At 47.7% G+C, this 26,385-nt stretch overlaps 2 long non-coding RNA genes across 16 annotated transcripts; one reads left to right on the forward strand and one right to left on the reverse strand.

Moving 5' to 3' along the window:
* Positions 1–4,819: 4,819 nt before the first annotated feature.
* Positions 4,820–21,607, reverse strand: LOC101677887. Of its 7 annotated transcripts, none has more exons than XR_006607325.1 (5): positions 21,503–21,605; positions 21,140–21,286; positions 8,596–8,679; positions 8,150–8,330; positions 4,820–6,725 (listed from the first exon to the last, which is right to left on the reverse strand). It is a non-coding gene; the product is annotated as an uncharacterized LOC101677887 (long non-coding RNA). The 7 variants fall into 7 exon arrangements; XR_006607324.1 differs by having other exon boundaries at positions 4,820–5,580; positions 6,605–6,725; positions 8,150–8,679; XR_006607330.1 differs by lacking the exon at positions 21,140–21,286 and having other exon boundaries at positions 21,503–21,607.
* LOC106006651 lies at positions 21,473–26,382 on the forward strand. 9 transcript variants are annotated; one of them, XR_006607319.1, is made up of 5 exons: positions 21,474–21,611; positions 22,316–22,445; positions 23,397–23,558; positions 24,963–25,088; positions 26,156–26,382. It is a non-coding gene; the product is annotated as an uncharacterized LOC106006651 (long non-coding RNA). The 9 variants fall into 9 exon arrangements; XR_006607322.1 differs by having other exon boundaries at positions 23,445–23,558; XR_001180906.2 differs by lacking the exon at positions 22,316–22,445 and adding an exon at positions 25,783–25,924 and having other exon boundaries at positions 21,480–21,611.
* Positions 26,383–26,385: the final 3 nt, after the last annotated feature.

Consider the following 26,385-nt stretch of genomic DNA (forward strand, 5'->3'; position numbering starts at 1 on the left):
AACACCCAGAGGCCCGAGTCCAAAGCCTTGGGAGTCTAGCTCCTAAGCCCCGAGACATAGCTGAAGAATGGACAGTATCCCCTGACTAGACTCTAGAATCTACACGGAGCAGCAACTTCTCCCTTGCTCTCATTTTTCTCCCTTTTGGAGCAAGAGCGTCTGGGGTGGTTTTCCTATGTCAGTCCCAAGATACATTCAGTGGGGAAGGGTGTTAGGGACCAAAAGTGTCTCCTCAACATTCAAACACCGAAATCCTAACACTTCCACGGGATAGTATGTGGAGATGGAACCTTGAGGGGGAATTAGGTTTAGATGAGGCCATGAAAATGGGGTCTTCATGATAGCACTGGTATCCTTATTGGAAAGACACCGAGAGCTAGCCCTTTCTCTCTCTCTGCCACGTGAAGATACACCAAGAAGGCAGCCAGCTCCAAGCCAGGAAGAGAGTCCTCCCCAACGCTTGACCATCACGGTATCCTCATCTGGGACACCGCAGGCCCCAGAACTGTTGTTCAGAAACCCCTCACCCCCGGTCTATAGTATCTTGTTACAGCAGCTGGAGCTGACTAATACAGAGGGAGTGGAGGGCCGACAACTTGTCAAGAAGAACCATGCTGGGGGAACTGTATTTAGGGAAATATAATCACACCCAGAAGGGATATACCTTGTGAGATTCTGGACGTAGAGCAGCCGCTATAGTAGCACGAAACTTCCGGGCACTCCGGAACGGGTTGGCTTAATTTGCACGCAGGAAGGATATGAGTCTTTGGTGGACCGTGACAGTCTACAAGCTGGCTGGCACCATCCCCCGCCTCCAGGATTCATGTGCCCCACAGTCGCCCCACAGTTAGTCCGCGTGACCCACAGCATACGGCAGAAATGATGACACTGCTGATGTTAACTTATTTTTATAAGTGCGGCTAACTTTTCCCTCGTCCTTTCTCTGTTTCTCTCTGTCTCTGAGAAGCCAGCAGCCCCGTCAGGAGGCCTACAGGGTAACTAACTGGGACTGGGGCCCAAAGCAGCAAGGGGCCAAGGCTTCTTTCCAGCTCCATAGGCCTGGCCCACTGTGGGCACAGACCCTCAGCCCCAGACAAGTTTCGGGGACCACGGTTCTGACCAGCATCCTGGCAGTAACCCTCCTAAGAGGGCTGGAGCCCGAACCACCTGGCTAAACCCCTCCTGGATCCTGACCCCCAGAAACTATATGAAACTGTGTGAATTAGTCATCTGTTCCTGATACTTTGACATCTGAAGGCTTGCTGACCTTGAGGGATTGTCCTTGGCAGGGCTAAGCCAAGACAGTGCAGACCTTTCATAGGCAAACCAAGCAATCCACAGCCTACGCTCCAGTCACTTCCTTATGGGACTCTCCTAGGGCTCTCCCACTCTGGGACCCCATCTACCTGCACCAGTCACCCAGGTCCCAGGCAACTGGAGAAAGCCCCAATGCCCCAGGGCCCCCTGGAACAATTCGCACTAGTCAATCTTAACCTTGCTTTCCCTGCTTTGCCAATTCTTCCTTGAAATGCACAAGTAAAGGCTCCTGCTCACATTTCCCCGTCACTCCCTCTGCCTCCTGGATGACCCTGGTGCTTCCCAGTGTGCCCCATCCCAGGCGGTGTACCTCTCCTTGGGGATGTGTGACAAACCAATGGGAGTCACCCCCTGATCTGTTGACTCACATTTAAAATACTGTGTTTTAGGGAATTTGTTACACACGCTAGATAAGTAATACACTTAAACACACCTGTCATTTTCCTTCATACCACAATGCCATCTTTACATCTAGGAAAATGAAAATGATTCCTTAATATCACCTAGGGGTGCCTAAGCATCTGCCTTCAGCTCAGGTTATGATCCCACGGTCCTGGGACTGAGCCCCATATTGGGCTCCTTGCTCAGCGGAGAATCTGCTTCTCCCTTTGCCTGCTTGTGTGATCTCTCTCTCTCAAATAAATAAATACTCAAAAATATATATAGGAGCGCCTGGGTGACTCAGTTGTTACACGTCTGCCTTCAGCTCAGGTCATGGTCCCAGTGTACTGGGATCAAGCCCCACATCGGGCTTCCTGCTCAGTGGGAAGCCTGCTTCTCCCTCTCTCACTCCCCCTGCTTGTGTTCCCTCTCTTGCTGTGCCTGTCTTTCTGACAAATAAATAAAATCTTTAAAAAAATTTATATATATATATATATATATAATATATCATTAGCTGATATATAGATATATATATCAGCTAATGCCTAGATCTACTTGTAAAGGTCCTCCATCTCCCTAGAGATGCCTTTACAAGACCAGTGCTCTAACCCCTGAGCTATGGAGCCTAGAGATGCCTTTACAACTGGTTTATTGGAGAACAGGATCCAAATAAGGTCTACATATTCTATTCCATGTTGAGTCTTTCAAGTCTCTTTTCAAAGTAGAATTTTCAAAAATGCAAAACCACAAGTCTCTTATTAACATAAACTAACTAGTACCAAATATTTAATTAACTCATTAGTGAGGGAGGCAGCAGGATGGTTAAACTGGTTAAAAGAAACTTTCAGAGATGAAAGCATTGGAGAATGGCTTATAGGTGTTTAAAATTCTGGTTAACAACCTCCCAGGCGATAAAACCGATCATCAAAACATTTTTTATTATCTTTGCAACCAGACAAGGAACGATTTGCATCCCTACAAGACAAAATTAAACTCAACTCCTGTCAGATAAGAATCATTTGCCTCTTTCAGTTTTGTACATGTTATCCTCCCCCTCACAGAATTGTCAACTATCTTAATGAATCTTAAACAGTCTGAAATGAAGGTGTACCCGCCCCGACCCCCCCTCAGAGCGTTAGTGTCCAGTATGTTGTTGAAAGGCAAGGAGAGCAAATCATGCATTTCCTATTTCCAAGTTTTGAGATTTGTCTTTCTTTCTTTCTTTCTTTCTTTCTTTCTTTCTTTCTTTTTTTAAATTTTTTTTCCTTAAGTAGGCTCCGGGTCCAGCATAGACGCTAGTCCAGGACTTGAACTCACAACCTTGAGATCAAGACCTGAGCTGAGATCAAGAGCCAGATGACTGACTGAGCCACCAGGCGCCCTGAGGTTTTCCTTTTTCTTAATGCTCTTTTAATCTAGAATAGTCTTCCCATTAGGTTGTTACCCTGCAAAAGTTCCCACATTCTGATTTTACCTGCTTCCTCCTAAGTGTACGTCAGTCGACGTGATTTTAAAATCAACACCTCATTGTTAGGATAACACATGGCACTGAATACATGAGATGGTTTTTGTGCCCATGAGTTATTAAACTATTACAGGATGGTGAGCTAATGTTTTATTAATTTATTCACTCTGTCGTTGACCTCAAATTCAAACACGTCGGATTCCCATTGGGTACTCTAAAAATTGTGAATGTGGGTTTGTTTCAGGAGCACTATCCTGGGGTCACCTTTTGATGGTGAACCTGCTTCCATTTCCTCCAGGAGTCCTTGGTGCCTAACAGATAGAGGCTTCCTGATGGTTGTCTTTGAAACCCTGGCCTGCAAGTTTGAAAGGCCTCTTCTTCCCCACCCTTATTCCTTACCTCAGCAAGTCACTGAAGGTCTGGGAACTTCTGTTTTTCATAAACAACCCAGATTTTTCTCCTAGACATCAATTTCTAATTTGTTCTGCTTTCCCCATATGTCTTTAATATCATCCTCACGGCTTCTCTACCTGGTTTAGCAGAAGAAGCACCCCACAGGAAGCTCCTGGGTTTTCTTCAGAAAGAACTTTTCTCTGAAGCGAATGAGACACCCACTTGCCAGAAAAAGAAGAACATTTATCTTGCCAGATAAAAGAAGAGCATTTATGGAAAGGTGAACATTCTCATTTTCCTTATCGGCAGGCCAAGGATGACATCTAAATTCCTTCACCCGGAATTTGACCCAGTTATCCTCCTATATTTATTCACTTTTAATTTAGAAAAATGTTGAAAGTGTAAAAAAGTAAAGAATTAGTACAATGAACACATATGTACTCTCCACTGAGATTCCAGTGCTAATATTTTGGCTCTTTTTTTTAAAAGATTTTATTTATTTATTTGGCAGACAGAGATCACAAGTAGGCAGAGAGACGGGCAGAGAGAGAGAGAGGAGGAAGCAGGCTCCCCGCTGAGCAGAGAGCCCGATGCGGGGCGGGGGCGGGGGGGGGGCTCAATCCCAGGACCCTGAGATCATGACCTGAGTCAAACGCAGAGGCTTTAACCCACTGAGCCACCCAGGCACCCCTGGCTCATGTGCTTTATCTCTTTTTTGTTTGTTTGTTTTACCTGTTTGAAAACAAGTTGCAGACATCAAGCCATTTCACTGCCCAATACCTCCATCTGCATCTTCTAAGAATAAGCACCTCCCTCCATGTCGCCACAATGCCCTTGTCACACCTATGAAAATTATCAACCATTCCCCAATCTGTGTAACACTTGTTTCACATCCCAGTTTCCCCATTTGTCCCCAGAATTACTCATATGACTTAAAAAAACAAAAACAAAAAAAAAAAAAAAAAAAAAAAAAAAAACCCAGGAGCCAGTCAGGAATGTGAAACACTGCTTTTGGTCTCTTTATCTCTTTATCTCAAATAATTTCAGTAGTGATTTTTAAATATGTCCACAAATGCTTTCTCTTGATTCAATGGTAGAAATTCCTCTGGAGTGTCAGCTGTCCTCTGACTCATTTCTTTTTTTTTTTTTTTTTTTTTTTTATTTATTTATTTGACAGAGAGAAATTACAAGTACACTGAGAGGCAGGCAGAGAGAGAGAGAAGGAAGCAGGCTCCCTGCCGAGCAGAGAGCCCGATGCGGGACTCGATCCCAGGACCCTGAGATCATGACCTGAGCCGAAGGCAGAGGCTTAACCCACTGAGCCACCCAGGCGCCCCTCCTCTGACTCATTTCTAACAAAAAGAATGAGCAAAAGTGACAGCTCATGCCTCTGAGACTGGGTCACACCTGGCTTTCTCCTTGCTCTCTCTTGCACGATCCTGTGAGCTACTGTTCATTGCTGTGTAAGCAGCTCAGCTTGGGGGTACTTTGTTACTGAGCAGGAAATAACTGATTCAGTATCCATTCAGCTTCTCCCTCTAGCCCTCCTTATGTCTCCTATGTACTGGAAGTTAAGTTTAAAGGCTTAATGGGGTTTAATCCAAACATTTCTGGAAAGAGTCTTGATACATTATTCTGAGAAGTTCACGATCCGGTAGGTCAGGAGTTTCCTGATGGTAGGAGTCCCACTAGGAGTGGGATTATGTTTGATCCTTTAGTTCCATTACTAAAAACCTTGTGCCAGGTGATAGATTATTGCTCAACAACCTTCTCCCACCCACCTAACCTCTGTAAGAGGAGGACCCTTCCCCACTCCACCCGCGGAAGGCGGCGGTGATGCTTTGGCCGATAGGATTTCGCGCACATGACGCAAGTGTGCTTGCCTTTCGGGGCTTGCCCTCCTGTACTTCTGCCATCACCATGAGAAGAGCTCCTCCCTGGTGGCTGTCGTCACCTGCACCCGAGCCCCAGGATCGTCCTCAACCAGCTCAACCAAGCCCAACCTCAGCCAGCTGCCCTGTAATCTGTGAAAATAAATAATTGTTATTTTCAAGTATTCATTTGGGGGTTTTTTAGACAGTTTTTGGTGGGGGCAGTAGCTAACCGATACGACCCAGCACAATAAGACAGCTGCTACTGGTAGACACCACTGGACACTGGCTTTTCTCAAAGAATAGGCCTCCTTATCCACACGGATACATGCGCCTGGCAGCCAGGTTTCTATGGCAAATCTTGCCCCTAGCACCATCGGGAATGAGACCAGGGGAGGGCGCCTGAGCTCTCCAAGTTGGCTTTGGGGGTGAGCACAGACTAGCTAGTTTCCCCGTGTGGCTAGAATAGTAAGACGTACGCGCAGGGGCGATGGGGTAGTCTGTTCGACGTGGAGGCAGGGCAGACGGGGCAGCGGAAAACAAAAAACAATGAAGCAGACACGAAGGAAAACAGGGTCCTGCCAGCAGTCCAGGTCCTGGCTCTCATCCCTTTCTCTAGCCCAGATTCTTTCTTGACCTTCAGTTCTAGTGCTCCATATCCTTACAAGTGACTCTTTTATGAATAAGAGTGTCACGGGGTTTCTATACATGCAACTCAAGGATCTTCATACGCATGCAGAAACCTGTCTCGCCCAGGTGTGCCCCGAACACGCCTGCGTCAGTTGCCTGGGACCACCGCAGCGGATGCACAAACTTGGTGGCTTAAAATAACAGAAATGTCTTCTCTCACAGTTCTGGAGACCAGAAGCCTGGCTGGGCTGCACTCCCTCTGAGGACAGAATCCTTCCCTGGTGCTCGTGGCTTCTGGAGGTTCAAGGTGGTCCGAGACCCAGGTCTCCCTCCCTCCAGTCTGCACCTGCGCTCTCATATGGCCTCGAATGTGGTTTTACGTTCTTCTCTCCTGCCTCCCAGAATGACAGATGTTGGAGGGAGGGCCCACTCAGATTATCCAGGAACATCTCATCTCAAAACCCTTCACTGAATTACATCCACAAAAACTCTTTTTCTCATCATGCCACATACGCTGCGTCCGAGTATTAGAACGTGGACTTCATACCTCCCGCAGCTTCTCTCCAGGCCTCGGCCAGTGGGACAACCTCATACATGGGTACCTGTGTGTGTGATCTACAGAATTCAACTGGAGAGCATTTTAAATATCCATAGAAGTTGTGCATAGTCTGAAGAAAAAAAAAAGAGAGAGAAAGCAAGATTCCAACAAGTTTTAAATTCTTTTGTGTTGAACAGACATTTTACATATTTTAGGATCCCTCTTAAGGTCCAAGGTATTTGAATGTAGTATGTATAATGGGAACATAAGGATTCAAGCTACACCAAAGAATCTCCTAGAGACTCTGGAATCACTGACAGAACAATCATGCACAGGACTCCCTGCATGACTGCCAGGCAGGAAGAAGACCCACCTTGACCTGGCAATGTTCAGCCTCATATTTGCCTGTACTGTAGCCCGTGGCCTTAGTAGCCTCAGTAGCCTCAGTGAGCTGGGTTGCTGACTATATTCTGCCGTGCACAAATATCTTTTAGTCCAGGAAGATTTAGAATTAAGTATCAAAAACTTTTGAGACTCAAAACCATTATATTTTATTTTAATTTACTTCGTAATGTCTACATCCAGCATAGGGCTTGAACTCACAACCCCAAGACCAAGAGTCACGCACTGTACTGACCAAGCCAGTCACGTGCCCCTCAAAAACATAGCATGAAGATGAAATTTGTTAGGTAGGATATGCACATTTGGTACTGGATATTCTTGGGATACTTAAGAGAATTTGACCTATTGGAAGCTCAGCTGTGTCACACTGAGTTTCAAATGTGCAACTGAATCATCAATTTGACTTTTGCTTTGGGGATGAAGTCTTATCTTACTAAGTTTATTTACCATGTTGAAACAGTTCAGAGAGAACTTAAGCTTTGTTTCTTTTGTAAATTTGTTAGATTTCCTATAATCAATAGTCAGGAGATTTTTGTTGTTGTTTTTTTAAGTTTGTTTGTTTTTACTTTAGGGGTGCCTGGGTGGCATAGTTGGTTGAGCGTCCAACTCTTGGTTTTGGTTCAGGTTGTGACCTCGGTGTCATGGGATCGAACCCAGCATTGGGCTCTGCGCTCAGCAAGGTGTCTGCTTGGGATTCTCTCTCCTCTCCCTCTGCCCCTCTGCTTAAGCTCTCTCTTTCTCTAAAACAAATAAATCTTTAAAAATTAAAAAAAAAAAATTGGGTATGGACACTGGGGAGGATATGTGCTATGGTGAGTGCTGTGAAGTGTGTAAGCCTGATGATACACAGATCTGTAACCCCTAGGGCAAATACTACATTGTATGTTAATTTAAAAAATACTATAAAAAAATAAAAATAAATTTCTTTTACTTTTAAGTAACCTCTACACCTGCTGTGGGGCTCAAACTCACAGCCCCGAGATGGAGAGTCACACACTCTGTCAACCGCACCAGCCAGACACCCTAAGAGGTTTTTTAATTGTTAATCCAAATAACAAAAGCACCATAAGAGGAAATCAGTTATGTGACATTTTACTCTACAGCTAAAAAGATCTGAGGGCGGGTGGGAGGAGAGGGGATTGAAGGCCTGACCTTCTCGGTTCCAGAGAAACAAGTGCTAGGGATGCCATGTCCAACCTCAGGTCTTCAGCTCACCCTGGCCTCGGGTGTGCAGGAAAGGTAGGAGGGTAGATCTTCCGAGTTCTCCCCACAGGAGACATTTTTCCCTCTTCTTTTTGTTCTATGTACATGAGGTGAAGGATGTTCACAAAACCTGTCGTGGTGATCATTTCCCAGTGTATGTAAATCAAGCCTTCTTACTATACATGTTAAACTTAAAAAAATGAATGGTAATAAGGCAGCCAAAGAGAAAAAAACTGAGCATATGATGAGAAGAAAGCCATGTGTTCAAAGGCTCAATGAGCTTAGGTGTATAGCGTATTTGATTAACTTAAAGAAGCCAGAAAACTATGTCCTCTTTGGCTGGAGAGGCCCATGGGAGCAGACACAGACACTGCATGTGCTTTCTGTTTACTCACGCATCACAAGAGGAGTAATGATGCCTTGAACTGGAAGCTCGGGGCTGGCGATATTTTGGCTATTACTGAAGTATTCCAGTAAGGCTGAAACGACACATGTATAAAAACATTGTAAGGGTGTTATTACAAAGGTGTGAGTCATGTCTAATGCTTTAGCTTTGAGTTCAGAAAAAAGCTTAATGTTTTTCTTTTTATGAAGTTTGTCTTTTCCCCACCATTTGTGAATTTTAGATTTACTATAGAAAGATAATTCTGGTTTCAACTGTATTCCAGTTATAATAATGTTTATACTCACACTAAAAAAAAAAAAAGGTTTGAGGAGAGCTAATTAATTAAATTAGTAAATGGGACCAAGTATCATCCAAAGATCTACTTAAACCAATGCCTCAAATTTGCTCGAAATATAAGAAAAATGAGATCTGTAACTTAAGCTTTAATAATGAAAGAAGAATGGTTTAGGATTTGGAAACTTCATATATTGAAAATTAAAATATAGAACCAAAGTGAACACCTGCACAGTTCTTTCTGCCCTCAAAAACTACCTCAAGAATGCCCAAACCCTCAAATCAACAAATTGGGGCCATCCCTTGTCCCTTTCTGGCTGCCAACATCGAATACTTTTTTAGGCCCAATCAAAGTGTGTCAATTTTTTTAAAAAAATGTATTTGTATCTCTTCTATCTATCTTCTGATCACGTGTAAAGTCAACCCGTTCCAAACGGTCATTTCACTGTGTTTGTGTCCATTATGTGAACTTGATCTTGCTTGGCCTTGGGTCCTCGGAATTTGGGCCGGCAATTTGCAACAATGTGGATGGAGCTAGAGAGTAGCTCCCTTAGTGAAATAAGTCAGAGAAAGACCAATTCCATACGATTTCAAGCCTATGTGGAATTTATGAAACAGGACAAATGAACAAAGAAAAAGAGAAACAGAGAGATAAACCCCAAAACAGACTCTTAGCCATGGAGAGCAAACTGGTGGTTCCCAGAGGACAGGTGAGTGGGGGGAGGGGGAAATAGGTGAAGGGGCGTGAGAGGACACTTCCTCGGATGAACACCGGGTGATGGAGGTATCTGCGGAATCACCGGACCCACCTGAATCTAATATAACGCTGGGTGTTAGCTGTACCGGCACTAAAATAAAATTAAATAAAATTTGTGGTTGCCGAGGGGCACCGGAAAGGCTCAGTCGGTCGAGCACCCACAACTCTTTTTTGGGGTCATGGTCATGGGCTTGTGGGATCCAGCCCCGTATGAGGCTCCGCACTGGGCGTGGTGCCTGCTTAAGATTCTCTCTCTCCCTCTCCTCTGCCCCTCCGCCCGCTCCTGAACGCTCTCTCTCTCTCAAAGAAAATGGATAAATAAACTTTTTAAATAATTAAATAAATACAATAAAGAGACATTTGCAGCAGCTCAACTCATAATCGCCCCAAACAAGAAAAACCCGGACGTGTTTCAGTGAGCGAGTCGGTAAACAATCAGGGATATATCTGTGCATAGAAAGTTACTCAGTATAAAAAGGGGCAAATTATTCAGACACCCAAAAACGTGCATGGATGAGCTTATGGTCTACTAGTGTGGAGAGAGCTCCTAGGAAGGAAGGGTCAGCGTGGAAAAGGGGCAGAAAGGGAGAGCATGATTTTGCTAATTCAAAGCCAAGTGTGAAGGACGGTCCGTTCCAACCCCTTTGCGTACACAGCGAGCAAACACACCCGTAAGGAGAAAAGGGCAATTTTCCGGCAATCACAGGACCCATTTAGCGATTTCTTTTTCTCTGCCTCCCTGAACTAGCTCTTAGTTTAAATAATGAAACCACTCAGTTTTCTTTCTTTCACGGGTAAGCATTATGATATTTTGGCATTTAAATCTAAATTCACAGATGTTCTTAAACAACACTGCTTCCTTTTTTCCTAAGGAAGAAACCCCACTGTTACTGTTCTGGAAAGTGGGAAACTTCTTCATTTGTTTTAGGGATGACATCAGTTTTCACAGAAAAAGGACACCATCCTATCACCATTTAGGGTCCCGTTTGTATTAGTTATCTTTTTTTTTAAGATTTTATTTATTTATTTGACAGACAGAGATCACAAGTAGGCAGAGAGGCAGGCAGAGAGAGAGGAAAGGAAGCAGGCTCCCTGCCGAGCAAAGAGTCCGACGTGGGTCTCGATCCCAGGACTCCAGGATCATGTCCTGAGCCGAAGACAGAGACCTTAACCCACTGAGCAACCCAGGAACCCCTGCATTCGTTATCTCTTGTTGCATAACAAACATCATTAAAATTTAGTAACTTCAGCAAAGAAATATATGGTTTCTCAAGTTTCTGCTGGCCACCCTTAGGTTCAGACGGCTGGTCGAAAAGCTGAGGCGTGGATCTAAGGTGGTTTCATTCCCATGTCTGGGACCTCTGTACAGCAGTCAGCTTGCCTTTGCTCTCCACAGGGACTCCGAGTGTTCCGAAAGATTGACAAGAGAATTTACAATATCCCTTAAGGCCTAGTCTTAGAGGCTGCTTGCTGCTCTGTGTCATTTTTGCTGCATTGTGTTGGTCAAAGCAAGTCACCGGGCCAGCCCGAGGTTGGAGAAATGAATCTTAGTGCTTGATTTAAGGAGGAACAACAAAGCCACATTGCAAAGTGGAAAGGGCACAGGGACGCTACTCATCAGGGGGCCATGACAGTAGCAATGTACAACTCTGTTGCTAATGATGTTTAAAGCTCATATGAATATTAATTAAATTAGCTCTTAGATCTGAAACTGAATGAAGTTAAGCTAAAGATATATTTTGGATTAGAGGCTCAAGTTCACTCCAGCTTTGATGTAGTTAATCCTTATTTGAAAACCACTGGAAACAGATGATTCAGAGATATCTGACCCTGTGGTTTTTATGAAGATTTTAACCATCAACTAACAGAAGAGTAACATGGAACCCTTTAGCTATTTTAAAATGCGCTGTTATTATCTAATCGTGTGTCAAGTCCCCTAGGTGTCCTAATGTCTAAACATTTCACAATGTTGTAGAATTATAAAAGGATCCAATTCCCAAAAGGATGAAAGCACAGAAACATCCACCAGAGCCGAGTGCTGGAGGTCTCTGGAGCAGAGGCACAGAGGAAAACCAAGATAATCGCTGGTGTGTGCGGTTCAGACTTAGCCTTCTGTCACCACAGGCTGCCAAACCTGTCACCTTTCCGGCAATAAGGAGTGATGCTCACAGGGGGACCAGAGCCACGGTGACACCTGGCCACCTCTGTGGTCTGGGCTAATCCCAGGAATTCCCTGGGGGAAACGTATCATGCGCAAATATCAAGGTCAGGAAACTGCCCAGACACCTGTCCCAAGTCCTCAGCCTCACCGAATTCCTCATGCTCCTTCCCACGTGAAAGCCTCCATGCTGGCCGTCCTTGACGCCCCAGAGTAAGTAAAGAAGAGGAGTATAAATCAAAGCCAGGGAGCTGGCATCCTCGAAACGTTCTGGCTTGCCCCTGTGTTGCTCCCAGCCTGGATTTTCTACCTCCATCCTGCCTTAGGGATTGATTTTTCCTCTGACACCTTGAGTCAAGGGCACTTTTGCAATCCCCAGGCTGTGCCAGACTGTGCCTGAGCCTTCTTGCTGGGGGAGAAATGACACCGGCTCCTGCAGACACAGATCCTGCAGAGAACACTGGGCAGCGGGAGTGTTCCAGATTCTTCCGGAAGATCAGGGGAATAGGGAGAAGAAGCCCCGAAACAGAAAAACAAGAAAATGAGGAGGAAAAAGTGTGACTCTGGAGTTAAGAATTTCCTTTTCACGCTTCTGCTGCCCTGGGGTGGGCCTTACATGACCATGAGGAGGAACCGGAGGGGTTTGTAGTGTGGGGCTGGGCCTGGCATTGGGTGGTGTGTGCCACGAAGGAGCCATCCGCGTAACGGGCGCCATGATAGAATGGGCACTCACGCCCGCACCGGATGGAGACAGATAGCGAAGGCTTTGTCCCAAACCAAAAGACTCTGCAAGCGTCTCTCAAAATTCCGAGTTTCCATGTGAAGCTGTCTTCCTGTGGGAACTCGACTGCGTGAAACAAGCGGTTAAAGCATTTAGCAGCTCTGTGTGCCCAGGGGCTGTAATGTCAGTCATTCTTTCTAGAAAAAACCCAAGTGTTTATGACTCAGGCAGCTCTCCCACCTTTCATGCAGTCCCGGGGAGTCCTTCACTGGCCTCTTCCTCCCTATCCCCACCCCGCTCCCAGGTCCTCCCGGTCTCTCTCTCTCCCCATGGAGCCTCCTCATCCTCAGGACTCCCTCCCTCTCCTCCTCCAAGGGCATGGCTCCAGAACAAGCTGACCACCCTGCACAGCCCCAAGTCCTGGGACAGATCCCACAACCTAAGGTTCAAGGTCAAACTCCTTAGCGGGGCGTTGATGTCAGGCTTCGGTTTACTCCCACGGACCCCTCCCCTCTGACTCCCAGCCTCCGTTCTCCAGGACCAAGGGCATCGGGCACTGTCACACTGCTGGGCTTCGATCCATGCTGTTCTCTTCTCCCTGCTGCAAACTCTCTGGGAGGTGGAGGCAAATATTTTTTCAGCTGTAAGGCTGCACTCTTCCCCACGACCTCAGCAGAACCCTCGCCCTAACCGCTCACTGCGGGTCGTGCCCGTGGGATTTCTGCTCGCCATGTGTTTCAGTCCCTGTGATGGGGGACAGCTGGGAGCTGGGATGTCTGTCTCTCTTCTGTCCAGGAGGAGGATGTCGTCACTGCATCCTGCCCTCCCTGAGCTCTCATTCCACACCATACAGTGAACTATTCCTCTCATAGGTCTCCATGCAGAGGGCTTTCTGAGGAGAAGGTTCTCTGTCAACATGTGGAAGCTGCTTTACCCATCCCTGTTGTAGATCTATTCAACTGTTTTTTGAACTGGCCGCACCTTCCTCCCCCCTCCCCCCAAAAAACCCTAAAAATAGGTCTCTGATGGTTCTTTGAGATGGTAAAGTTACCATATAACCCACCAATTCCACTCCCAGGTATAGAGCCGAGGGAACTGAAGACCTATGTCCACACCAAAATCAAGACAAAAATGTTCACTGGAGCATTATTTATAACAGCAAAAAGTAGAAACAACCCAAATGCCCACCAGCTGACGTATGCAGGGATAACCTGTGCTCCATCCACTCAGCGGACTATCCTCCGGCTGTAAGAAGGAATGAAAGTGCTGGCACGTATTACAATATGGATAAACCTTGAAAACATTACGCTGAGTGGAAGATGCCAGACACAAAGACCACAGATCCCATGATTTCATTTATAGGGAATGTCCAGAGGAGTAAAATCTATTTGACTCTAATCTTTCCATAGTAGATGTATCGAAAGGCTAGAGTTTGGGGAAATCTGGGTGGCTCAGGGGGTGAAGCATCTGCCTTCGACTCAGGTCATGATCCTGGGGTTCTGGGATCGAGCTGACTGCTCAGTTCCGACGGGGACAATCAGACCTGACTTGTGCGTCTGGAGGGGGTGACTGGTATGTGGGAGTTACACCTCAGATAAAGAACTCAAATGGAGAGGAAAAAAATTGTCCTGGGAACCTTTCAAGGGATATTCTAGGCCTTGGAGGCCCAGATATTGTATGTCACATCTGTTCTAAGCGCAAGAAAAAAATCGCTTTCCAAAGATCTTCTGGCTCTTGGCCTCCGTTAACTTCTCTTCAAGCCTCTACTCTCCCTTTTCTGCACCCCCTCGGGTGGGGAGGGGTGGGTTGTTAGCGCCGACAGAGGGTGGCTGAGAAGCCGCTACTGCAGGTGCAGGAGGAAGCCCCCCGCAACCCGCCGGGGAGGACCTCCCTGCAGGTGTGCATGCGGGCCAGGACGGTCCCAGGCGGAGGCTGCATAGACGCGCCTGCCCAGCCCCCAGGGGCTGTGCTCTGGGAAAGGGTGACACCGCACTGTAAGGGAGCTGTTCCGCGGCAGGTGCACCCAGCCTCCCCAGAGACCCCGACCCAACCTTAACCAAACTCCCGGGGTGGGGGGAAGCCCGGAGGGGAGTTTTCAGGGGACTTGGGGAGCGCCCCCCCCCCCCCCCCCCCGCCGCTCAGCCATCAGGCACGTGGATCACGTCCGTTCTGGTTCCTGCCAACCTCAGACCGCGGGGTGGGGGGGGGGGGGCTGTGGGCGCCGCCCGGGACCGAGAGGGCTGGTGTCCTTGGATAGGTGTGATGCCTCCCAAGGGCCGCCCGAGAGACTGGAGGTGGGGGGCGGAGCGGGGAGGGAAGGGGAGCAGGAATGCGGGGCCGAGTCAGCGGAATCCGTGCCGACCCAGAGAGACCTGGTTCAGAATCAAAGGCACCGCAGGGGGCGGGAGGGTTGGAAAACAGCAACATTTGTATTAGGGGAGAAAAAGCAGATACAAATGTCCTCGCAGTGGGAATTCGGGGTTCGCAGGAGAAAGCAGGCGGGGGGGGGGGGCAAGAGCCAGTGTGGGAGGCGAGCGCGCGCCAGGGACACAGGGGACCCCTGCCCAGCCGGGTGGGCGCTGTGTGGGCCGGGCTGAGCAGGCCCCGCGCGGAGGAAAGAAGCCTAAGGGAGCTGATGGATGGTGGCGGTGTAGACGCGCCTCCTGGTGTCCCCTCTAAAATGCGCGCCCGCTGGGGGAATCTCAGCGACAAAGAAAGAGAGCCCCTGGGCGCTGGAGGCTAGAAGAAGAGCCCCTACTCAGCCTGGAGCCATTCGCTTGGGGCTTTGACTTTGAGGCTGACTCAGACCACCTTGTCTCCAGCCAAAGGGCAGGGGTGGCCGCTGCCAGCAGGAGTCCCAGCGGGGAGCAAGAGGGGTCTGTCCATCTGGGCCTTCTTTCTTACAACTGTTTCTCTTATTACCAACATGTTTCATGTTCGTTATTTAAGAGTATATCAAATACATTATCCTGGCGTCCTGGCCCTCCCCAGATGTCCGCCCCTAATCCCTAGAACCTGTAAATATGCTCGATGGCACACCTGGCCCCGCACAGTGCGGGGGTTTTGCATGTGTGATTAGGTCGAGGCTCTGAAGGTGGGAGATGAACAGGGATTACCTGGGTGGGCCCAGTGTGGTCACAGGGGAGAGCGGACAGGGGGAGCAGGTCAAAATACAGGTTTCTGCTGTAACTGCAGAAACCGAGGTCCCAGCAAAGCGATCGCTAGCTTTGGAGGTGGGGGAAGGGATGCGAGTTGCTGAATGCTGGCAGCTTCTGGAAGGTGGAAAAAGGCAAGAAAAGAGTTTTGCCTTGAGCCCCCAGAAAGAATTCAGTCCTTCAAACACCCTGATTCCAGGACAGCCCATCTCGCACTTCTGACCTCAGAGTATAAGACGATAAATCGCTTCTGTTTTAAATGACTAAGTTGGTGATAATTTGTTATAGCAGCACAGGAAAGTAATGCATAAATACATACATTTTTAAAAAGAAAATAAATCAGTTGTGATCCACCAGCCAGAATAAAATAATAATTTTTAATATCTATAATGTAGCAGTCAACGGAGGACAAGAACCAGTATGTGAAGGCACTTGCGAAGAACGAAAGTGTCGTGGAGCTGATGCTGGCCTGTCCAGGTGAACATGCCGCAGTCATTTCACCAGCCAGGAGGGTGTCCAAGCTCGCCCGATGCCCAGATCTGGGCTTCTCAATATCATTCTCCCTCACAGAAGCCAGAGCTCTTTGGATAAATGGCTAATTTCAGGGCTCAGATAGGAAAGATACAAATGAAACCAGATGGTAATATTCTGTGAGACAGCGAGGAAGTCCTCAAAGAATGACAGGAACTTAGCCAAAGAACCCAAGAAAGTTAGCTTGGAGGAACTCCCTTTCGACAAATCTGGGATAATTGGACCAACAATACCGATAGTATTGAATTATGACCATTCTTATTTTACCTATCCCAATCATAGGGTAAAGTAAAAATCCACAAGTGCTGGCAGATATAATTATGTAAATGAAAAAATAATTGGGGAGAAGAGAAAACTCTTCTTATGGTGGAATATCAACTAGTAAGTGTCAAAGGAGTAATGGACGTTGAGATACCATTTGCCATCAGAGCATTAATTGTGTCAGAGAGAATCGCCAGTGGATGCTGAAGTAGTGGGTGAGAATTTAATGAGAAATGGGATATGTATACAGTCTTACTCTCTCCTCGCAGGATACTAACCGTAAAAGGAAAGTAACAACTTTCCAGTGGAGAAACCTGGCAGCCCCCTTGGCCAAAGGATCAAAATTCGTGTCACCGGGGCGCCTGGGTGGCTTAGTGGGTTGGGCCTCTGCCTTCAGCTCAGGTCATGATCTCAGGGTTGTGGGATCGAGTCCCACATCGGGCTCTCTGCTCAGCGGGGAGCCTGCTTCCTCCTCTCTCTCTGCCTGCCTCTCTTGTGATCTCTGTCTGTCAAATAAATAAATAAAATAAAATAAAAATTAGTGTCACCGGTAATGGGACAAATGGACAACGTGAGCCTCTGATACAATACCACTGAGGGTCCTGTCATTTTGGTGCTGCTCCTGCCAAAAATTCATAACCTCAGTTTGTGAGGGGCTAGCAAACAAATCAGATTGAAAGGTATTTCTACAAAATAACTGGCCTATATCCTATAAAAATGCCCATGTCATGAACAACAAAGAAAGATTAAGAAACCATTCCTTATTGGAAGGGACTAAAGAGGCATAACACCTAGCTGCCCTGTGGATTTGACGCTGGATCCTGGACTGGGAAAAATGGTATCTTCCCCCCTTTCTTTTCAAAGGACATTAGTCAGGCTACAACGTGGATTAATCTTGAGGATCTTAACCTTATGCCAAATGAAATAATCCAGTCAAAAAGGATAAATATTGCGGGATTCCACTTTTGTGAAGTACTCAGAGTTGCCAAATTCAGAAATAGAAGAGATGGTGGTTTCCAGGGGCTGAAGAAGTTGGAATGGGGTTACTGTTCAGTGAGTACAGGGTTGAGATGATGATAGATGGTGTGCATGTCGATGGTGTTCCCTAGAGACTGAATGTTTGCAGCGCCCCCAAATTCATAGAGTGAAACGTCATCCCCAACGTGATGGTGTTTGGAGGTAGAGCCTTTGAGAGGAGAGTAGGTCCTGAGGGCAGAGCCTTTGTGAACGAGATTAGTATTCTTCTAAGAGAGACCCCAGAGAGCTCCCTTGCCCCTTCTGCCATGTGAGGACACGATGCCTCCTCGCCAGCCACCGGACTTGTCCGCACCTTGATCTTGGACTTGCAGCCTCTAGACCTGTGAGAAGTAAATGTCTCTGTTTGTAGGCCACGTGATCTACTGTATTTTTACCACGGCAGCTCACATGGATGAAGACAGTGGTAATGGCTGCACAACACTGTGAATGAGTTTAATGCCACGGATTGTATGCTTAAAAATCGTGATAATGGACAACAGGTGTTGGCGAGGAGGTGGAGGAAAAGGAACACTTGTACACTGTTGGTGGGAGTGCACACTGGTACAGGCATTGTGGAAACAGTATGGAGGTTAAACATAGAACTACCTTACCATCCAGTCATCAGACTACCCAAAGAATACAAAAACACTAATTCAAAGGGAAACATGTACTCCTATGTTTACAGCAGCATTATTTACAATAGCCAGATATGGAAGCATCCCAGACATCCATCAGTTGACCAATGGCTAAAGACGTGGAGATTATATATATATATATGTAAAATTCAGCCATAAGAAAGAGTAAAATCCTGCCATTAGTAACCACATGGATGGAGCTAGTGAGTATAAATGTATAATGCTAGGCAAAATAAGCCAGTCAGAGAGAGACAAATATGGTATGATTTCACTCATATGTGGAATTTAAGAAACAAAACAAATGAGCAAAGGAAAAAAAAAAGAGAAAGAAGAAAACCAAGAAACAGACTCTTAGCTAAGGAGAACAAACTGACGGTTACCAGAGGGGAAAGGTTGGGGAGGTGGGGGAAACAGGGGGCGGGGGTGAAGGAGAGGAGAGCACTTGTCGTGATGAGCACGGGGTGACGTACGGAAGTGTCCAGTCACTTTATCGCACACCTGAAACTAGTATACTGCTGCATGTTAACTAACTGGAACAAAAATAAAAACTTTAAAAATTATAGAGAATATTTTTAAGTTAAGGTTAAAATGCTAAATCTCATGCAATATGTATTTTACCATAATAAAAAAATAATTTGAAAAATCCTGCGACTTTCACAAACACACCCATCAGTAGCTGACCGGCAGAATTTTCATGAGGTCTGTAGTTCTATAATACGGGTATGCCAATGTTAATTTCCTCATTTTTAAAAAGATTTTATTTATTTGTTTATAAAAAGTTTTTTAAAGGTTTTATTTATTTATTTATTTGTCAGAGAGAAAGGGAGCACACAGACAGGGGGAGGAGCGGGCAGAGGGAGAAGCTATTTCCCCACTGAGCAGGGAGTCCGATGTGGGACTTGATCCCAGGACCCTGGGATCATGACCTCAGCCGAAGGCAGACACTTAACCGACTGAGCCACCCTTGGTGTCCCAAGATTTTTTATCTAGAAAGAGAGTGTGTGCGGGCATGCAAGGGGCAGAAGAAGAGAGAGAATCCCAAGGAGACCCCCCCCCCCACCAAGCATGGAGCCAGACATGGGGCTCAATCTCATGACCCTGAGTTCATGACCTGAGCTGAAATCAAGAGTCAAGGCTTAACTGACTGAACCATCCAGGGGCTGCTTTCCTCATTTTGATAAATGTACCATGGTTATGTATGAAAATGTCCTTTAAAAAAAATAGAAACATATAGTGAAGTATTTAGGGGCAAAGAGGCACAATGTCTACAATATCTTCTCCAGCAGCTTAGAAAAATTAATGTACGCAAATTATTGATATATGGATGATCTGGGAAACAAAGACAGAAGAAAAACTTAAATTTCCCTACTCTCTGCAGCCCACTGACAAGTCCTTGAAACAGGCAGAGTGACATTCCTCTAGGGACTTCAACTGCCTCAATGTTAATACTCTGCTAAGGGCAAAAGGTAACCCCAGCCCGACCCCCAGGATCCTGTGAGTCTACTTTCACATATAAAACTTCCTTTAGAAATTCTTTCATATCTAAATCCCCCAAGATACATGTTGGCAATCATCTCCCAAGCATATGACCCACCGATATACATCTGAAGAGTCTCATGACTAAGGTTTTATTAGATGGCAATAAATGACCTTTTCCAGATAGCTAACTCCCTCAAGGTTCCGGAAACCTTGTTTCTAAAATTCCTGAGAGACTTACCCTAACCTCCTCCCTACTTGAAAGTCTGTAAGGGGCCACTCACTCCTCGTGATCTCAGGGCAGCTCTTTCTTCCCATGGGTCCTGTCCCTGTGCTTTAATGAAATTCTTTTTGCATCAAAGACGTGTCAAGGATTTTTTCTTGGCTGTTGCCTTTGAACCCTAACATCTTTCCTACATCATAGAGAGAAAGAATGGTAAAGCAAATGCGCAAAATATTAACATTTGGGAATTGTGGGTGAAATGTAGAGAAGAATCTGTACCATCACTGCAACTTTTCTGTAAACGTACTTCAAAATAAACAGTTTAAAAAATTCGAAGAACTCGGGCACCTGGGTGGCTCAGTGGGTTAAGCCGCTGCCTTTGGCTCAGGTCATGATCTCAGGGTCCTGGGATCAAGGCCCGCATCGGGCTCTCTGCTCAGCAGGGAGCCTGCTTCCCTCTCTCTCTCTCTCTCTCTCTGCCTGCCTCTCTGTCTACTTGTGATCTGTCAAATAAATAAATAAAATCTTAAAAAAAAAAAAAAAAAAAGAAAAAAATTTGAAGAACTTGAACTAACTGGAAAGGAATGAAATGGTCTGGAGGGAACAAGATTCTCATGCCTATGGCTATCTTGGCCACCTGGGCTCTGTGACACCCTAATTCAGGTGGCACCAGAAAAAGGGATGTAGGGTCTTAGCCACACAGACCAGTGGGGGAAAAATGGGCCAAGAGTCCTTGGAACAGAGGCTAGGGCAGCCCCAGCCACTTGCGGAGATGAGCCAATACATAAAGACCCTTGGGGAGCTTCATTTGGGCTCGAATGGATAGCCATCAGGAGCTCTAGTGGCAAAGGTGAGGCAGAGAAACCAGGCAGCAGATGAAGAAGTTCAAAGCCCTAACAGTTCTGTTGCTGGGAACAGAGGGAATCCAACTCCTCCAGCTACACACAACGGGGACCTCTCACGGACGCCATGATGAGCGCAACAAGTCGGACGGAGTCAATGGTCCACCCAGCCTCATCCCACCCATCTGAAGTTCAAAAGCGGAGCAAACTGTCGGTGATGGAGTCCCATTCCTGTCCCTGGGGGGCGGGTACTGAGCCGGAAGGGCCAGGGAATTCTGCGCAGTCCTGGAAGTACTCGACAGCCTGTTCTGGGTGTTGGACACAAGTTATCAAGATGTACACTTAAGCTTTGCGCACTTTTTACTCTATGTGTTAATCCCATATTTAAAAGGGTCTAGCCCCACCCCCGCCTCGGCGCGACAGCCCCGACGACGCGTCCGCGTGAACGAGGCTTTCACGCAGATTCAATGGAGGTTCGATTTACCTTGTTTGTTATTTCGTTGCTAAGCAACACAGTCCGAGCTGCACAACCCAGTGACACCAGCGACCGAGAGCCCATGTGGGGGATGTGCTAGACAGGGATCCGAGAGTGACCGACAGCGACAATCCCCGCTCCCGCTCCGCGCCTGCTCTGGGAGGTGGGGGAGGGGAGGAGGGGGGAGGGGAGGAGGTGGGGGGAGGGGAGGGGGGGTTGCCGAGCTGGACGACGTAGCCGCCGCCCGCCCCTCCCGGGCTGCCGGGAGCCGCTCGCCCCGCCTGCGCGCGCCTCCATCGCTATGACAACCGCTTCCCAGCAGGGGGCTGGAAGGGGCCCCTGCGGGTGTCAGGCAGGGCCTGGAGGTCTCACCTGCCCCGGATGGAGGAGCCTGACCAAGAAACTCATGAGTCACCGCAAGGAAAGGCTGATGCGTAGGGTCGCTGCTGTCAAAACGGGCAGATCGGAGGCTGGGGGACAGGTCGGTGAGCGTGGGGGAGGGTTCTCAAGGGCAGGGGTGGGCGGGGCACGGAGGGAAAGACTGAACCCGGGTACAACCCAGATGGAGTGGAAATGCACAAAGGCCACCCGAACGGGAAAAGGCAAAGGCTCTTCACCCAGAGCTCACTCCGCGCACGGAGCCGGCCACCCTCCGCGCGCAGACACTCGCAGGCCGCAGAGGAGCCGGGAAGCTTCCTCACGGAGAAAGGAAGACCGCGGATACGCTCCGTGTGGACGCTGCTGGCCGGGAACCCAGCGGCCTCCTGCGCGATCAGTTACAGACGCGCGGTGGCCTTCTCTGACTGGTCCGAAAGTGGAGGTGGGACCCAAAGTTAGAGACGCTGACAGGGATCAAGCGCTGACCCTTCCAGGCCAATCGCTGCAGGGGTTGAACTTTGGCTTCCTTCTGGGCCTATATGGTCAGGCCATCATCCGTGTGGGCGGTCTCTCAGGGAATACCCAGAGGTTAGAGGTCGAGAGTGGCCCCTGTGGTCTTATTCACAAGGAAGTGAGAGGCCCAGCTGGGGGGGGGGGCACCCCAGAAGACGTGGGACATGGAGCATCCCAGGGAGGAGAGTAGTGGGCGATGTTAAAGCCCCATGTGAAGTCCGCAGTACCGGGATCGGGGGCACCTCTGATGGGAATCGGATTCCCCTGAGAGCCCGGCATGTGTTTCTGGCGCAGGCCCTGGACCCAGACGCTGAGTGCGCTCCTTCCGACGTGTCAGACCTGGTACCTCGCTGAAGCTGAGCGCTCTCTTCCTCAACGCCTACCTCCTAGGAGTGCTGAGTTTGGGACGGAAAATTGTGCCCAAGTTCGTTGGACAGGGCCTGGCCTTCAGCAAGGGCTCAGTCAAGTTACATGTTATTTAGTGCTTCCAAATGATTGGTCAGAAACTTAAATTCAGAATATTGTGGGGAGGAAAACCCAAACTGTGGATTAATTGTAAACTAAAGTGTCAGAGACCTGGGTGCAGAGTGGGGCCGGAGGGTGGCTGGTGAGTGGATAGAAGGGGCTGGAAGGGGAGAGACAGTGGGCACAGCGGGCACCAAGAGGAGGCATTTGTCCAGCCTAGACCAGGTGCCCTTCCCAGGGTAGAGGAGGAAGAGGGGGGCTGTGCCAGTGGTGAGACTGGCAGGTCCCCTAGAACTCCGTTTGGAGTGAGGCAGGAATAGTTCTGTAGAAGGCAGGTGGGTCAGGGGGCTCCCGGCTGGCTCAAGGAGTAGAGCATGGGACTCTGGATCTCCCAGTTGTCTGTTCAAGCCCCACACTGGGCGTAGAGCTTACTTAAAAGAGGGAGAGAGAGAGAGGTAGACAGAGAGCAAGGCAGATCTTGTTGCCAGGAGACAAGAAGGAAGGAGAATTTCACAAACAAAAATACCATGTATGTCATATGCTTTAAGGGTTTGTGCTCAAAAAGATTTAGGGACACCTGGGTGGCTCAGTCAGTTAAGTGTCTGCCTTCAGCTCAGAACATGATTTCGGGGTCCTGGGATTGAGTCCCCACATCGGCTCCCTGCTCAGCGGGGTGTCTGCTTGTTCCCCTCTCTCTGCTCTTGCTCTCTCTCTCTCAAATAAATAAAATCTAAAAGAAGAAGAAGAAGATTTAAACCTAAGAAATCAAGAAATCCTAGTTAGACTTCAGAATTACATCTAAGCAGTCAGAACGGAAATCATTACATGGGAGCCCCAAGTGCGGTTGTGATGCTTTCCTGGTAAACCTAGAAAATGTTTTTTAATTCAATGGCAACTTCTTCTGGGACAGGAAGTAAGTCTTTGATCTGCCTGATCTGCCTGACCTGCTTATCTCCAGGATCTAACAAAGCAGGTTCTACAGAAAAACCACTCCGTGAGTGTTTGATGGAGACAGACAAGATGACAGAAGAAACTCAACCCGGGAGCTGAATGTTTTCCATAATTGAGGAGGGTGAGGTGCTAACCTAAGGTTTCCTCTGGGTTCTGTAGGGCTAGGAAAAAAATCTCTAAGGGAGAGCCTTGGTTTAGGGCAATGACACAATTTCAGGGTAGAAGCCAATCAGACTGAAATGTATGTTTCAAGGGACATCCCAAAGAGAGACTCCCCTCAGGCCCCGGGAGCTGCCCCAGAATGCTGGGCTGAGGGGGTGTGGCAGAGGGACTTGAAATTGGGCACAGGCTGCAACCAGCCGGTCAGTGCTGAAGCAGACCCTCGTGCTGGAGCTCGAATATTCCCTGACCACCGTGTCAGTTTTCTGTGGTTGCCGCAACCAATTACCAGAAACACAATAGCTTAAAATGACAGTTATTATTTCACATCACAGTTCTGGGAGCCAAAAGGCTGAAATCGAGGTGTTGGGAGGGTCACGTTTCCTGCAGAAGCTCCAAGAACCCGTTCCTCGCCTCTTCCAGTTTCTGGTGGCTCTAGTCGTTCCTGGCTGCGGCTGCACTGTTCCGACCTCTGTCTCATTTTCACGGGGCCTCCTCTTTGTGCCTCAAAGATCTCTCTACCTCACTCTTTTTTGCTCTCTCTTCTTTTTTAAGATTCCATTCATTTGAGAGAATGAGAGAGAGAGAGCACGCGAGCAGGAGGAGGGGCAGAGGGAGAAGCAGGCTCCCCGCTGAGCAGGGAGCCCAATGCGATTTGGGGCTTGATCCCCGGACTTGGACTTAACTTACTGAGACACCCAGGCGCCCCTCTTTGCCCCACTCTTTTTTTTTATTACTTTTATTAATATAATGTATTATGTACTTCAGGGGTACAGGATTATGAATCATCAAGCTTACACATTTCACAGCACTCACCATAGCACATACTCTCCCCAATGTCCGTCACCCAGCCACCCTATCCCTACCCCCCCATCTCCCAGCAATCCTCAGTTTGTTTTGTGAGATTAAGAGTCTCTTATGGTTTGTGCCCCCCACAATCCCACCTTGTTTCATTTTTTTTCCCTCCCTACCCCCCAAACTCCCTGCCCTGACTCTCAAATTCCACATATCGGGGAGATCATGTGATAATTGCCTTTCTCTGATCGACTTATCTCGCTTAGCATAATACCCTCTAGTTCCATCCACGTTGCTGCGAATGGTAAGACTTCATTTCTTTTGATGGCTGCATAGTATTCCATTTTATATATATACACCACATCTTCTTTATCCATTCATCTGTTGATGAACATCTAGGTTCTTTCCATAATTTAGCTATTGTGGACATTGCTGCTATAAACATTAGGGGGCCTGTGCCCCTTTGGATCACTGCATTTGTATCTTTAGGGTAAATACCCAGTAGTGCGATTGCGGGGTTGTAGGTAGCTCTATTTCCAACTTTCTGAGGAACCTCCATGCTGTTTTCCAGAGTTCTCTGCTTCACTCTTATGAAGGCACCTGTCAATGCATTTTTGGTCCACCTGGGTAATGAAAGATAATCTCATTTCAAGAGCCTTGACTGAATCACCCTGCAAAGACTCTTTTTCCAAATAAGGTAACACCCACAGGGGCTGGGGATTAGGGCACAGATGTGTCTTTTAGCCTTCTAACCCACATCCCAAAGGTCAGAACATGACATTCATAGCTCACTCCTGAAAATGCTTGTGGACTGCCACAGGGCTCCTGGGATACTCCGGAACTGACTCTGGGGTTTACACCAGGCAACCCAGCATCCGGAGATGGGAGCCTGGGGGGGTCTGTCTTAGTTTGGGAAATCCGACATTGTTTCAAGGAATTCCTGGGCTATGGGATCCTCTGGATGTACAAGGTTTTGTGGCCAGTTTAGGAACTTTTCTACTCTTAAGGGTGGACCTCTTGGTTCATTTATCCTTTGGGTCCCATGGATGGGTCAACACTTTGCAGAATGCATGCTTGGACATTCCAGCTGCATGAGATGGCCTTTAGGGAAGGGTTCAGTGGCCAGATACTTGTGGACATCACTGGTGACATTCCCTTTTTGCAAATCCTCAACACATTTTAATAGATTAAAGGCACCCAGGAATCTTACAGTAGAGAAGACTAGTATTTCCCAACTTTCTTGGAACCGCTGACAACTCATACCTTGCTCTGGAAGGGAGACCTAGTAAGAGGAAATGTACGAGTATGTGTTTGGCCTGTGTGTCCTCTGGGTTGGCAGCATGAGCGAATGCCAGATTATTCCTTGTTTCTGACCGTCTTTGCCATCCCAGGGCTGGTGCCAGCTGCTGGTGACTCCATGGGCTCCGGTCCCCATTAGGTACCTGCTCACCGGCTGACGTTTCACTTTGTCCCAGGATTCCGCTGTGCTTGCCCAGGACTTATTGATCCTGCTTTGATGTTACAGGGCAGAAGGTACAGTCCTTGGTTGTGCTGAGTCCTCCTGGCCCTTCCCACATTCTGCCCTTTCACCACAGCTGGGGACCTTGCCTTGTTTGTGGGTGAACTTTTGCATACATGGCATTAAAAGGCCTCTTTAATCAGGCTTCATTGAGTAGTAAGGTTGGAAACGTGGCAGTTCAATCTGAATTTGTATGAGGATCAGACGGGGTGAAGGGGTTCCTAACTTCTCCTTTCCCTTTTTAGGTCTCTCTTGGAGGAACTCTCAAGGCCTGGCCTACATCACATGGAGAAGCACTCAGGAACCCGTCACTCAGGAAGACCAGCAGGAGTCAACTGTAGATTGATTTCCTGCCTTCCTTCCTTCCTTTCAAGATTTAATTTATTTATTTGGGAGAGTGGGGGAGAGGTAGAGGGAGAAGCAGACTCCCTGCTGAGCAGAGAGCCCCGTGTGGGACTCGATCCCAGGCCCCTAG

Source organism: Mustela putorius, unplaced genomic scaffold, assembly GCF_011764305.1.
Source record: "Mustela putorius furo isolate JIRA1106 unplaced genomic scaffold, ASM1176430v1.1 tig00000589_pilon_pilon_pilon, whole genome shotgun sequence".
Taxonomy (NCBI): domain Eukaryota; kingdom Metazoa; phylum Chordata; class Mammalia; order Carnivora; family Mustelidae; genus Mustela; species Mustela putorius.